General features: G+C 29.1%; 1 protein-coding gene across 2 annotated transcripts in view; it reads right to left on the bottom strand.

Annotated features, from left to right (window-relative positions):
- The window catches only part of LOC107443268 (NACHT domain- and WD repeat-containing protein 1), an 81,842-nt gene extending 70,616 nt beyond the window's left edge, over nt 1-11,226 (bottom strand). For both annotated transcript variants that reach the window (XM_071182247.1, XM_043053028.2), the window contains exon 1: nt 10,925-11,226. The gene's annotated coding sequence lies outside the window, so the exon portion shown is untranslated. The remainder of the gene's footprint in view (nt 1-10,924) is intronic.
- Nucleotides 11,227-12,367: the final 1,141 nt, after the last annotated feature.

Below are 12,367 nucleotides of genomic sequence, written 5' to 3' on the forward strand. Positions count from 1 at the left end.
GTGAAACTATCAATTTCTTAATTAGTGCAGTAATAAACTATTTTAGTTTTAGATTATTAACTTTAACTATTAATTTCAAGACATAGACCAATGTGAAAATTTTAATTTAGTAACTAACTTAAAAACATGATTAAATATAGGTACACCCTTCCTATCGGTATTGAGTAGTAAATCACATGTTTGAATTCAACCAATTAAGAGAAATTATATTTATTATTGCATTATATTATAAAATCTTGGCGAAATACTCGACATCGCAGGACGAAAGCGCAAATCTTTTCACCTCAAAAAATTTAAACAATACCTTATATATGTCTAAATAACAGTGTGCAAGTCCTCCCTTGCTTATTGCTATATTCCTGTAATTATTCTTATTCTTATAATTATTGCAATATTCTTGCTGGTACGAACATATATATCAACGGGGTAAAAATCCACTCCCCTCCGCTGAAAAAAAAAACTGGGAAAAAATAATCTCTTAAAGATAACATACAAAACTGAAACACAAAGTGGTGTTGACTTTAAAAATTACATGAATTTAACAACTGATTTAATTCGTAACTGTGGAAATGAATTAGGTAAAAATAAATATTTTCTCAAACGTAATTCGATATGTTTTGTAACCTATTTTTAAAGGTAAAGATTAATTTCATGTTTGAAATTCATTTTATACTTTTCAACCATTTTTAGATTCCAATATTACGCATTGCAAACTCCTTTATAAATATCACACTGTTTTTTATACTACTAAATGTTTTTTGCAAATCTCTCTTTTCTTTAATTCTTTTTTTGTCTCTTTATTGTGATTTATACGGTACTTTTTCAGTCTGTTTTTTTTCCCTCCAGGATTAATTTTTTTGTACTATTTACAGTTAGTTTGTGAACAATTATCAGTCGGCATGTGTAAGTTTTTTTTCTTCTTTTTTTTTCAGGCGGAATTGACTTAGCCCATCCTCTGAAAAAAGAATTCTTCCCATAAACACATGAATAAAAAAACCAACAGACAGTAGAATGAAGATTAAAATAGCATTTTTAAAAGCTATATAATGAAGCAGAACAACATATTTTCACCAAAAAGACAATAAAATTCCTTTTGTTAAGACAATTACGAGCCGCTTAAATCAAAACACACTCAAACTACAAAATCAAATCCTAAATAGATTCTATCCCCCTACTCTATTTCTTGTGACAAACTCTGACGTTTTTGCCCATTCTTATTATTCTCGTACACTCTTTAAACAAAGGAAGATTCTTTCGGTGATAAATTAAAAGCGGCTTTTGTCTACCTTAGCGAGGATCAGTTTTGGGGTTTTCCTTTTTCTTTCTTACCTCACGATCTTATGTCATTGGTTTATGCCATGCAGTAAGGATACAAAGTAAACTGCATTTTGATTGAATTGGAGTGCGGCTTTCCACTCTAGCAAAAATGCACAAAGAAGTTTATTTACAATTACTTTAACGTTTCTTTAGCAATTAATCCTTTGATGGCAACACACAGTTAAATGAGAAAAATGCGGTATAACATTTTCAAGGTTGTCATTAAATTGTGATTCCAGTTAATTCTGAAAGCATCGCGTAAATATAATAAGCATACAAAACAAGCATACAAAACATATATAAGCATACAAGACATACATAGATAAGAATACAAAACCCATAATGCAAGAACATGAAGATCTGAAAATTTAAATTCTCAGTTTGGCCGGTAGTCGCTAATAACTTAATAGCCATTTTTTCCTTAAATCTATTGAGTCGGTGATTCATACCAATAGGTCCTTTACATTTAATAGCCACTTTTTGCAAATTTTTCTTTTTGCGTGAATTAAATCAAGTTTTTAAAAAATTTCATATTAGAAGTAATCCAAGGCTAGAAAAAGTTAATTCAACACTAAAAATACTATAAATCTGTGGCAAAATTTAGTTAAACATACTGACTTTAGAAAAAAAAACTTTATTTAAAAATATTTGGGGAGGTAAAATACTTTTAATGTATACGTTACTACTTTGTTAATGACGCACCATAAATTAATTAAAACTACATTCTAGAAAAGGAAAAAAAACGTTGTGATCTTTCAAGAAATTCTTCGCGCAACGCATATACAAACGCGCTGCAGGTCATTTAATATAACAGGAGTAAATTTTTGCTGAAAGTCGATAGCCGAAAGTGTTGGAAATATGGTTACTTCTATTTACCCATCTTTAATTAAATTTCATAAATAAAATCCTGATTATAACTTATTACTTATTTAAGAATACAATAATTTGCATTAATTTATTGTTTTAAAATATTGCATAAACCGAAAATATTATAATAAATATCGATGATCGATACCCTCTCTCATCAATATTATATGGACGTTGTTGTCTTATAATGTATAAATATAGGCAAATTTCACGTTAATATTTTTTCAAGAAAGATTGTATCATATACGACTAAAAAACAAAGGTTAATACTTAAAATTGGAAAAAAGTTTAAAAAATGCATAATTTATGTCTAATTTTTTTTTCTCTGCATCTTTTTACGCAAAGGGAAAATCTTCACTGGATACCAACTTTATAAATGCATATAGTACGTAATAAATATTGATATATTTTATTATATACTATATGCATCTATAAACTGTGTATTTAAAATTAATATTCTTATATATAGTAAAAGAAAAACTGATTAATGTTTTACTGTTACCTTGGATTTTCAAAGGAGTCTCCCGACCATGCATCTGTTTTTTTTCATGTATTTTTTTTCTTTTTTTAGATTTTTTTCATTTTGAAAAACGCAAGAATAGATTCTAAAATTGCTCCATCAATCACAGAATAAAAATCTCTTTAGCTGTTAGAACTAAACTTGAAAAAAAAAGAAAAAAGGTGTGATATTTTGATCAAAAAAGGAGAATTTCGAAGTTAAATTTCTTAAATTAATGGAAGAAAGCCTAGAGATAAAACTGTCGTTTGCAAAACATTTTCTGTAAAAAAAGGCGAAATTTTGTTCAGAAACGGTAAATCTAATATAAAAGCAAAAATGAACTTCTGTCTGCTTCTCCACAGATTCACTTTTTCCCTGATCTAGAGCTTGGATTTATAAAATCGTTTGCTCAGAATACTTTTTTTTTTTTTCAAATCGTCTGCTGGAATTTTTTTAATACAAAATGTTACCTTCTTGTTGTTTATGAAATACGACTTCAAAAATAATAACGAAAATGAGTTAATTTTGCATAATTAGTATAGAAATACGAATGATTTTCTAACAATAGAAACAAAAAACATAATTAACAAAAGACGCCAGAAAAGCAAAAACGAAAAGCATGCGAAATATAGCTTTTTTACGCGATCTACGATTACTGCTTTCCTGCACGACAAACGAAGTCCTTTCCTGTACAGAACAATGCATAAAGGAAAAACTAATGTACAGTTTTGTTCAGGGACTAAAAGCTGGGAATACTGAATTTGGATTGATCTTCAATAGTCTAATAGTCTTTAATAATTCTTCAGTTGGGTTGATCTTCAATAATTATAGATTCTTGATCGTTCAATGTAGACTTGTATTGTGTCTGATCAACTTATACTGTGTTTCTCAAGATTCTATTGAGTTTTATTATCTTATTGCACATTTTTCTGAAACATATAATGTGAAAATTGAGTTTATATAATTGCTTTTTAACCCGTTTTTTGTGAATTTTTATACTTTTACGAAATAATTGCGAACTAAAATTTAAAGCGGTGAATTTTAAAAGAAAGGTAAAACAATTGCTGGGATAATTTCTTCCGATTTATTCCGAAGAAGTTGGCGTCTTTTTCTATTTGTAATAAAATAACGTAGCATGTATGAATAAATATTTGCTTATTACGTTACAATATATTATTAAACCTTGTTTTATAAATAAAGAGTTATATTTCTCATAATTAAAGCGGAGTTTGGGATTATTAAGATTAAAAACGCATAAGGTATAATGAACTTTTTTGATTTTATTATAACTTAATAAAGAAGTCGTTAATATTTTTAGCCAAAGAGCATTCTGAATGAACAAGATAATGAACAGGATTTAAAGTATAAAATTAGAAGATGTTTGTTTTAAATTGTGGATCGAACATTCCTTTGTGGATTAAATGCGAAATTTATAGCCCGCATTGTTCGGAACAAAATATCTCTGGACCTTTTTAGATCTACACATATACAAATAAGTAGATCTTTTGCGTGATATTTGTTGTTAATCGTATTTTTTTTTTCAACTAAAACATTTATTTGTTTTTTCAGAAATAAAAGTCAGCGTGTTTGGGTCAATTCCCACACAGGGAGTAGTCTGCTTTAAAATGTTCTGACGATACAGTTCGAAAACAAACTGAAAAGTTTAATCGGTTTTCATCTAAAGAAAAGAGAAATTCTTTTTTAAACGATAAATGAACGATTTTGTGTAGAATGCAAATATTTTGAAAGCAGTCTTTTAATTTCAATCCAAAATCTTTTCCAACACTGCAGAGATACTATTTTTGTCACTTTTTCATCAAAATGAAAATTCATATAACAGGGGTGGCGAACCTTTATGCACCAACGTGCCATTTTTTCAAAAAATTGTTTAATGAGGTCACAGACGTGCCGTTAAATAATTTTGACTTCTTGATTATTGGGAAAATAATAATACTAAATTCTATCAACTCAAAACTCTTTATTTACTATGAAAAAAAAACATTTTGCAATGTCTCAGTTATGCGTGTAATTCAACCTAAAGTAACATTAGTGTGACTTCTGTTGTTGCAGATTAGAAGACAAATGGTAATATTAGGTAACAAATGGTAATATTAGGTTGTAAGATGCTAGTTTAAGCAGAACTGTTAATGTTTTTTTACTAGTTATTTATTGTTAGCTTATTTTTTACAATTATTGTTTTTTGGCATTAAATTGTTAATTTTTTTTGTTAATTATTTATTTTTTTGTTTGTTTTTGTGAATTTTTATTTAATTGTTAATATGCTTCATAGTGAACTTTGTGATCGGTGGCGTGCCCAGAACATTGTGTCGCGTGCCATAAATGGCACGTGTGCCATTGGTTCGCCATCCCTGTCATATAAAATATACAATTAGAAATTGAAAATTTGATTGATGCATTTAAAGTAGAACGATCAAACTTCATTTAGCAGGAAAGTTCCCTAAGTTCTTAAAAATCGGGAATAGTATTTTATTATTCTTTAAGATTTCAGCTTTTTTATTGTAATTTAATTTTCTGAAAAAAAATATTTATATGTTAATTCACTTGAAAATTAGGAATCGGTATTCGCAAAAGAAGAAGAACATCGTGGATACCCACACATCCGACCTATGACGGCTGGTTAAAGTTGAGCTACGTTTCTCCACATAAGTTAGAATGTTAATTAATGTAAATTCAATTAAATTGCTCATTGCACATTGTATTGCACATTGAATTTGTTGAAATAGAATTCTTTCTAGTCTACGTCTTTTATTTGAGTTAGATTAATTATTTCCTTGTGTATTTTATTATCATCATCATCAGTAGCTCGACAGTCCTGGGTGGACCCTGGCTTTCTCAAGAAGACTGCACCAGTCCTTGTATTTTATTATAACCGAGATATATATTTGTTTTGTGGACCTGCTAACTTCAATGCATAATTAGTTTGCTTATGCTCAACATGGCTTCATGCCCGTCTTTGTGCTAAGTAAGAAATATATAGTAAGCGAATTGAAATCTTTGTGAAAGAATATAGAATGTGTCACTCAAGATAATTGATACTTGACGGGCTTGGCTTACTGGAAATAAAATGGAAAGAACAGTTGCTAACGGAAACAAATGCCACGTTTCAACAACCAATCAGGATCGAGATACCCACACTACGCAACTTGCAGATATCCCATGAAACAATCGAAAAATCATCCATTAAATTATTTACAACAGTTATCCGTCAAACGATAAACTTCTCAAAAGTTTTAAAAAATTTGGAATGGGCTCCAAGAGCTCCATGTCGTCGAACGGAACAAATCTTTCAATTAATTTTTACACCCGTCTGATCGTGATGTTGTTTATAAGATTTAAAAGTAAACAGCGTAATAAATTGCGGATAATAAGGGGATGGTGTTTACCCTATTTTTAACTTCTTCAACAAAATTTCCTTCCCAAATAAATTGATTTGAAATTATCTTCCTGAGCTGTGATGGCTCAGAGGAAAGACTGTTCGCCTTCCAATTTGGTGAACCGGGTTCGAATCCCAGCCATAGCTGGTCGATACGAATTCCGCACCCGTCTTGCAACGACCACAGTGCTGACGTAAAATATACTCAGTGGTAGACGGATTATGAGTCAGAGTCCCCTTGCTGTCAGGCTGACCTAGGGAGGTTTTCGTTGTTTTCCTCTCCATGTAACGCAAATGCGGATTAGTTCCATCAAAAAAAGTCCTCCACGAAGGTAAATTTCTCCCAATTCTTGATCCAGGAGTTCCCTTGTCTTCTGGATTGGATTCAAAATTACAAGGCTACGAAATTGAGCATTAGTAGTCGTAAACCCAAAATGGAGTCGGCTATTCAACGACGGTTATTAAATAAAATAAAATTATCTTCTTATAAACGCATTTACTATAGTAGTACATCGTATCGATGAAAGATTAATAAATATCAATTATTTAATATCGATTATCGATTAAAATATGGCAGTATTTCCACCTGTCTCCGTACCTTGCCCCATAAATGATTAGTTATCTTTGATAACTTTTTCCTCAAAGTCGAAAAAAATACCCGCATGGCACTTAAATTATAAAGCTGTATTTGAAAACAAATAGATGTAATGGAATAGAGTTCCATATGCTTTTAATGACAATAGTTTTTCAGGAACAGATTTCCACATGCTTTAAATTACAATCTTTTTTCAGGAATAGGTATTCACAGGCTTTAAATGACAATAGTTATCCATTCTCGTAACTACTATATCTTCTTCAATTTTTATTCGATACTCTTAAATGTTTAGTTGACTCATTGTACCTTATTTACGCATTTTCTAGAATATTTTTTTATTTGTCACAAAAACTTATCTTTGTTGTAAAACCATGGCAAAGGAATCAATTTTTAAAATATAACCTGAGCATTTCCAGTTTCAATGAAATTTGACGCACCCATAATCTAAATTCTGTTAAGTTTCAGTATTTAAATTCCATCAATAAATAATTTCAACATTTTACTCAGTTTCGACAAAACTGAAATGCATTTAAATAACATTAGCATAACATTGCATTTCCCATTTCATTGATAGTATTTATACTCAAGCTAATCGAAATGTTAATTTTATATTTTGCTTCCTCCATACCATTTATATAATTAATCTAAGCAATATTTTTTTTATCTTTTGCTACTCAAAAATTCAAATTAGGCAATTGTATTAAATTGAAAGAGGCAAAAAGCTGTTACCCATTAAACTACACTTTTACTAGAAAATAGCTTAAATTTTTAACTTCATTTTGAAAAAATTAAAAATAAATTTAAATTTTATTACCATTTTTCATGCCTAATCATTTCCCAAAGCATTTACTTATTCTTAAAGTGTATTACGTATGACGTAAATTGAAAAATTATTTATATGATTAGCAAGTAAGTAGACAAATCAAAACGGTTTTTATACAAAATTTAAAGCCACTGAAATTAGCAGCAAAAAAAAGTTAAAACTCAAAATATTTACAAAAAACTATATTTTTTAACGATATTTAGCATGATTTAGTTCATTAAATACTGGAAAAGAATTATTCATTGTGAATATAAATGATTTTCAAAACTTAGAAACCTTCGCAAGTTTGACAAATTACGAGTACTAAATTGCTGTTCTCACTTAGATAAACAAAATTAGCTTTTATTTTTCTTTAACCAGCTAATTTCAACTACTTCCTATTATACATATGCATCTTTCTTAATTACAATGATTTTAATTATTTGTGGTACTGATAAACGAATAAAATCGACTTTGTTTCAAAAGAATGAAATTACTTTCTGCTAAATTCAATAAATATACCTTAATCTTTTTTAATTGGGAAAAAGTTATATTATTTGCTTTGTTTCTTAAATATTGTAAGTCAATAAATGTCGTCTTTTTTTATAAAATACACTGAATTCCCGAATTAATCCTCACTGCATTACAATTTGAATGCATTATACACTTGAATAATGGAATTAAAGAATTTCTGGTGAATTTAAATACTTAAAACTCGCCAGATAGTAGTCATATTTAAATTAAAAACTTAATTACTTAATTTAAAATCTTACTTAATTTAAAAATTTAGTCATCGAACCCTTTTACTCTGACCAATTATTAATGAATAATATTTCTGACTGATCAAAAAATGTTCCAATCTAGTCATCAATTTCCATTACAAGCAATTTTTTTCCTGCAGAAAAATCAAAAACTATATTTCGTCCTACAAATTAAAATTTTAATAAAAATTAAATAACCTATTAATATAATAATTTGCTTACATCATGTGTAAGAAAAACAACAACAAAAAATTCCTATGCTTAAATTATTAATTTAAGATGATAATAACAACTAACACGCCTACATCCATTAAATATTTTAATACTTGTACTCCACAAATCTCACGCTGAGTGCACTTCAGTTTTTCAAATAAACGATTAAATCCTATCGTTATAATTATACTTTAATATTACATCGGTAAAAAATTTTACTGTCAAAAATGTTTAAAAATTCTTATCGATAAATTTTACACTGTAAAAAATTCCGGAGGAAATTGCTCTGTAAAAGTACAGACATCCTCCGTAAAATTTATTTTACCATAAAATCCATTTTTACCAGAAAATATTGTACCATAATTTTTGCAGTATTTATTTAGTCGGAGTGAATCAGTGATTTTACTGTAATTATTACTGTAAAAATGACGGCATATGAGATCTTTAGCTCCGATATAAATGGATTTAACGGTAAAAAGTGCTGGCCTCCTGAGTGCCGTTACTTTTTACCGTAATTTGATTCAGAATTTCTTACAGTGTACTTATAGTGTAGTGGGACTATATTTTCCAGATTGCGCCTAGTCCCTATATTTCGGGGGTCAGAAATCCGAATACATCGTAAAAAAAGGTATGCTTATCCAGAGAAAGTACGTTTTGTGCATCTGATTTCGTTATTAAAAATATTGTTTGCATGAATTAATAAGCATGTTTTAAGTCACCCCCTTGAACCATTAAGATTGAGTCTTCGAACGTGAAGATACAATCATTAGATCAAAAGTTATTCAGGGTGGTCCATTTTTTGTTGTTGTTTTTTTTCGAGGGGGGGGGAACAATGTACATACGTTTTTAGTATATACGTCCCTTCATATTTTGCATATCCTATCGCATTAGAATTCGAACTGTAATCGCATATTACAGCATTTATAATTTTAATTTACAGCTAATCGTAATTATTTGTTATCGTATATTTTGATAGCTTGCAATCTTGATTATATGTACTCATGATAACATGCAATCATTATCACTTGTTACCAGATAATTTGTTAAATCATTATCAAGATAACATGCAATTTTATATTTTGATCATATTTAACCAGTATTATCTGCAATCATTTGTCACTACATGTAATCAGACATTATAATTACTTGTAATTGTGATTAGTTGTAGTTATATGCAAACAATTACAGATATTGTCGATTGCTATAACTGACACTTAACTCTGGAAAAGTTGAATAAAACAACGTCAAATGTACGGACTTCAAACTGCCGCATGCAGGAACACTCGAAAAATCAGGCTCTAAATACGACAGTTATTTTACAACCCCTTTAAAAATTAATACAAGTGGTATGTTCCCGTTTTTTCCTACACTAGATTAAAAAGATGCTTAAGGCAGTGCTTCAAATTATGTCTAATCACCTGTGATTTCTCTTATCATCTGTGATTGAAAATGACCTCTTTTTCAGGGGAAAAAAAAAAAAAGAAGAAGAAAAACGTCGCACTTTGGACAATTTGGGGGAACAGGAAAATAAGCGATGAAATTGCAACGAGAAATTGCCCATTTAAAAAGATTTTAAATATGGAGAAATGAGTCGGGGTATGTTCCAGAGATACGAAATTTTCAAACTATCGCATTTACGTATGAATCTTGAATTAGGATCGAAAGTAATTGAACATTGACGCTTTTGGCTGACCTTACATATAAATATGCCATTCCAAATAAATATCCAAGAATTTAAAATCGTTTGCTCAAAATTTCTTATTTCATTCTATACTACTTTAATCTTGCACTAATAACAAAGTTCAACAATATGCATAAAATAAATTTGTTTAATGCACGAAGCAAAATTTCATTCAAATTATTTCAGCTACATTATTTTTATCATATATACCAAACTATTAAACTAAACATGTCGTTACAACTGCAAGACAGAGGATTATTATTACAATTGAACATAGACCTTTTAAAAATATTTTAATAGCTATAAGAGCTCCGAATGTAATTTTAAATCCAAATTATGTCATTTAATGATGAATTCTATTATATAGTGATAAATTCTATAACATAATGATAAATTCTAAAACATGATGATGAATTCTAAAATTACGATGATTAAAAGAGTGCATGTAGCAGCAAAAAAGGGGATCCTTATTAAAATTAAACACAGATATTTATAAATATATTTTATCAATTAAAGGCTTCTATTATAATTTAAATCATAATTTATTACTTCGAATTTTAATAGTTAAATTCTTAGTCCAAGATAAAAACAAAATATCAAGTGTGTGGTGATCATTTAAAACTATTTATATTCATAATAGGATTAAGAACACCTTTCTAACTAACTTAACTAAGGTTTTAATCCTGGCAGTATTGGAATTTCATTTGGCGACCTTTGACCTTTAAACATGGATCAACAACGTTTTACGGGGGAAGGAAATAAAAGAATACTGCAGAGAGAAGAATTTTTACTTACTTTTATCAGCCATGGATCTGCAAATATATCCTTTGGTACCGAACCAGCGAATGAAAAAATATGACACCAAAATCTACTATCATAAAATAAAAAATCTATCACAGACCTATCAACACGTGGGAGTACGTTTCCAGAAATTTTCAGGCAAAATCCGGCTCCGAAACTTACTAGATATCCCAGCGATTCCTTCGGAATCGGCAGCGCAGCTTTTGGCGGTCGCAATCCTGAGACTGGGACGCCCAACAAACCCTTGGCACGATTTGAAGCAGCTCTGCGTTACGCCAAGAGTCCGCGAGAAAGGCAGGCAGAATACAAAATGAACTTGCTAAAATATCGACCGGGCTCTTGTTTTTAGTCCAAATAACCCTGCGTTTTGAGTACATTCTAAATTTTAAAATGTTCCATAATTATTTATATTCCTCTACCTCCGCAAATGTATATTTCTAAATTAAATAAAAATTTCTTTTCTTTTTTTCGTTTTAGTTAGAAAAATATTTTTGATAAAAATGATAAAATTAAATTTTTTCCATCATAGAATTATTATTATCTACTCCAAAAAAATTTTAAAATTATTTCTGCTGGATCTTGGAAAAATTCAAATTCAATCTAACATTTTCTATATAAGTCTCTTAAATCATTTTTGAAAATAATGAAATTGCTGCTGTTATTATTTTTTTACGCAGAAAAAAATCCGATCTAAACTGTAAAATAACTATTAATTCTTTCGGAATCGTTTGAAAATTGGTGAAAACCAAAAAATAACTTCTACTTAATTTATTTATTCATTTTTATTTACTTTTTATTTATTCGTTTATTTTTGAAACTATATTTCTTCTATTTAATATAAGGCTCATAAAGTTATACAATTTTGACTTTTGACTCATTCACTGAATTATTTTCATTGGGCATTTAACATTTTGTATATTTATTTCACCTGTAAAATGACAATAAATGAAATATCACTGTTCAAAAATTATAATTTTTACTAAGCGTAATTTCTTTTTTATAGCGTAGAAATTTTAATAAAAATTTTAAATCAACGAATTTAAATGGTATTAAACTAAGCCAGAAGACTAAGTTTTCTACCTTTTTTGAAAGGTATTATGCTGTCTAACAATGTTATATAATTCGCGATCGCAACGAACTATAGGGGGCGTTGTTGTATGAGACGCTTACCTGCGATTTCCATATGAACCGTCATTCAGTTACTCTGGAGACGTCGTTAATGTAGCGTGTAGCATTGCAACGTTCCTTCTTTAATGTGGCTTATTAAATTTAAAAAAGAAAAATGCTTGATCTTCTTTCTTGTACAACCGAAAACAAAATGGTATCTCTTTTTATTAGAGAAGGAATAAGGGTCTCGATTTGAGTTAAATCTACGATTTGAATTAGTTTCGTTTCTGATATTCTTATAAGAGTTAAAACCTAATGCCCGAGAAATAG

The sequence above is a fragment of the Parasteatoda tepidariorum genome, chromosome 6, assembly GCF_043381705.1.
Source record: "Parasteatoda tepidariorum isolate YZ-2023 chromosome 6, CAS_Ptep_4.0, whole genome shotgun sequence".
NCBI lineage: Eukaryota > Metazoa > Arthropoda > Arachnida > Araneae > Theridiidae > Parasteatoda > Parasteatoda tepidariorum.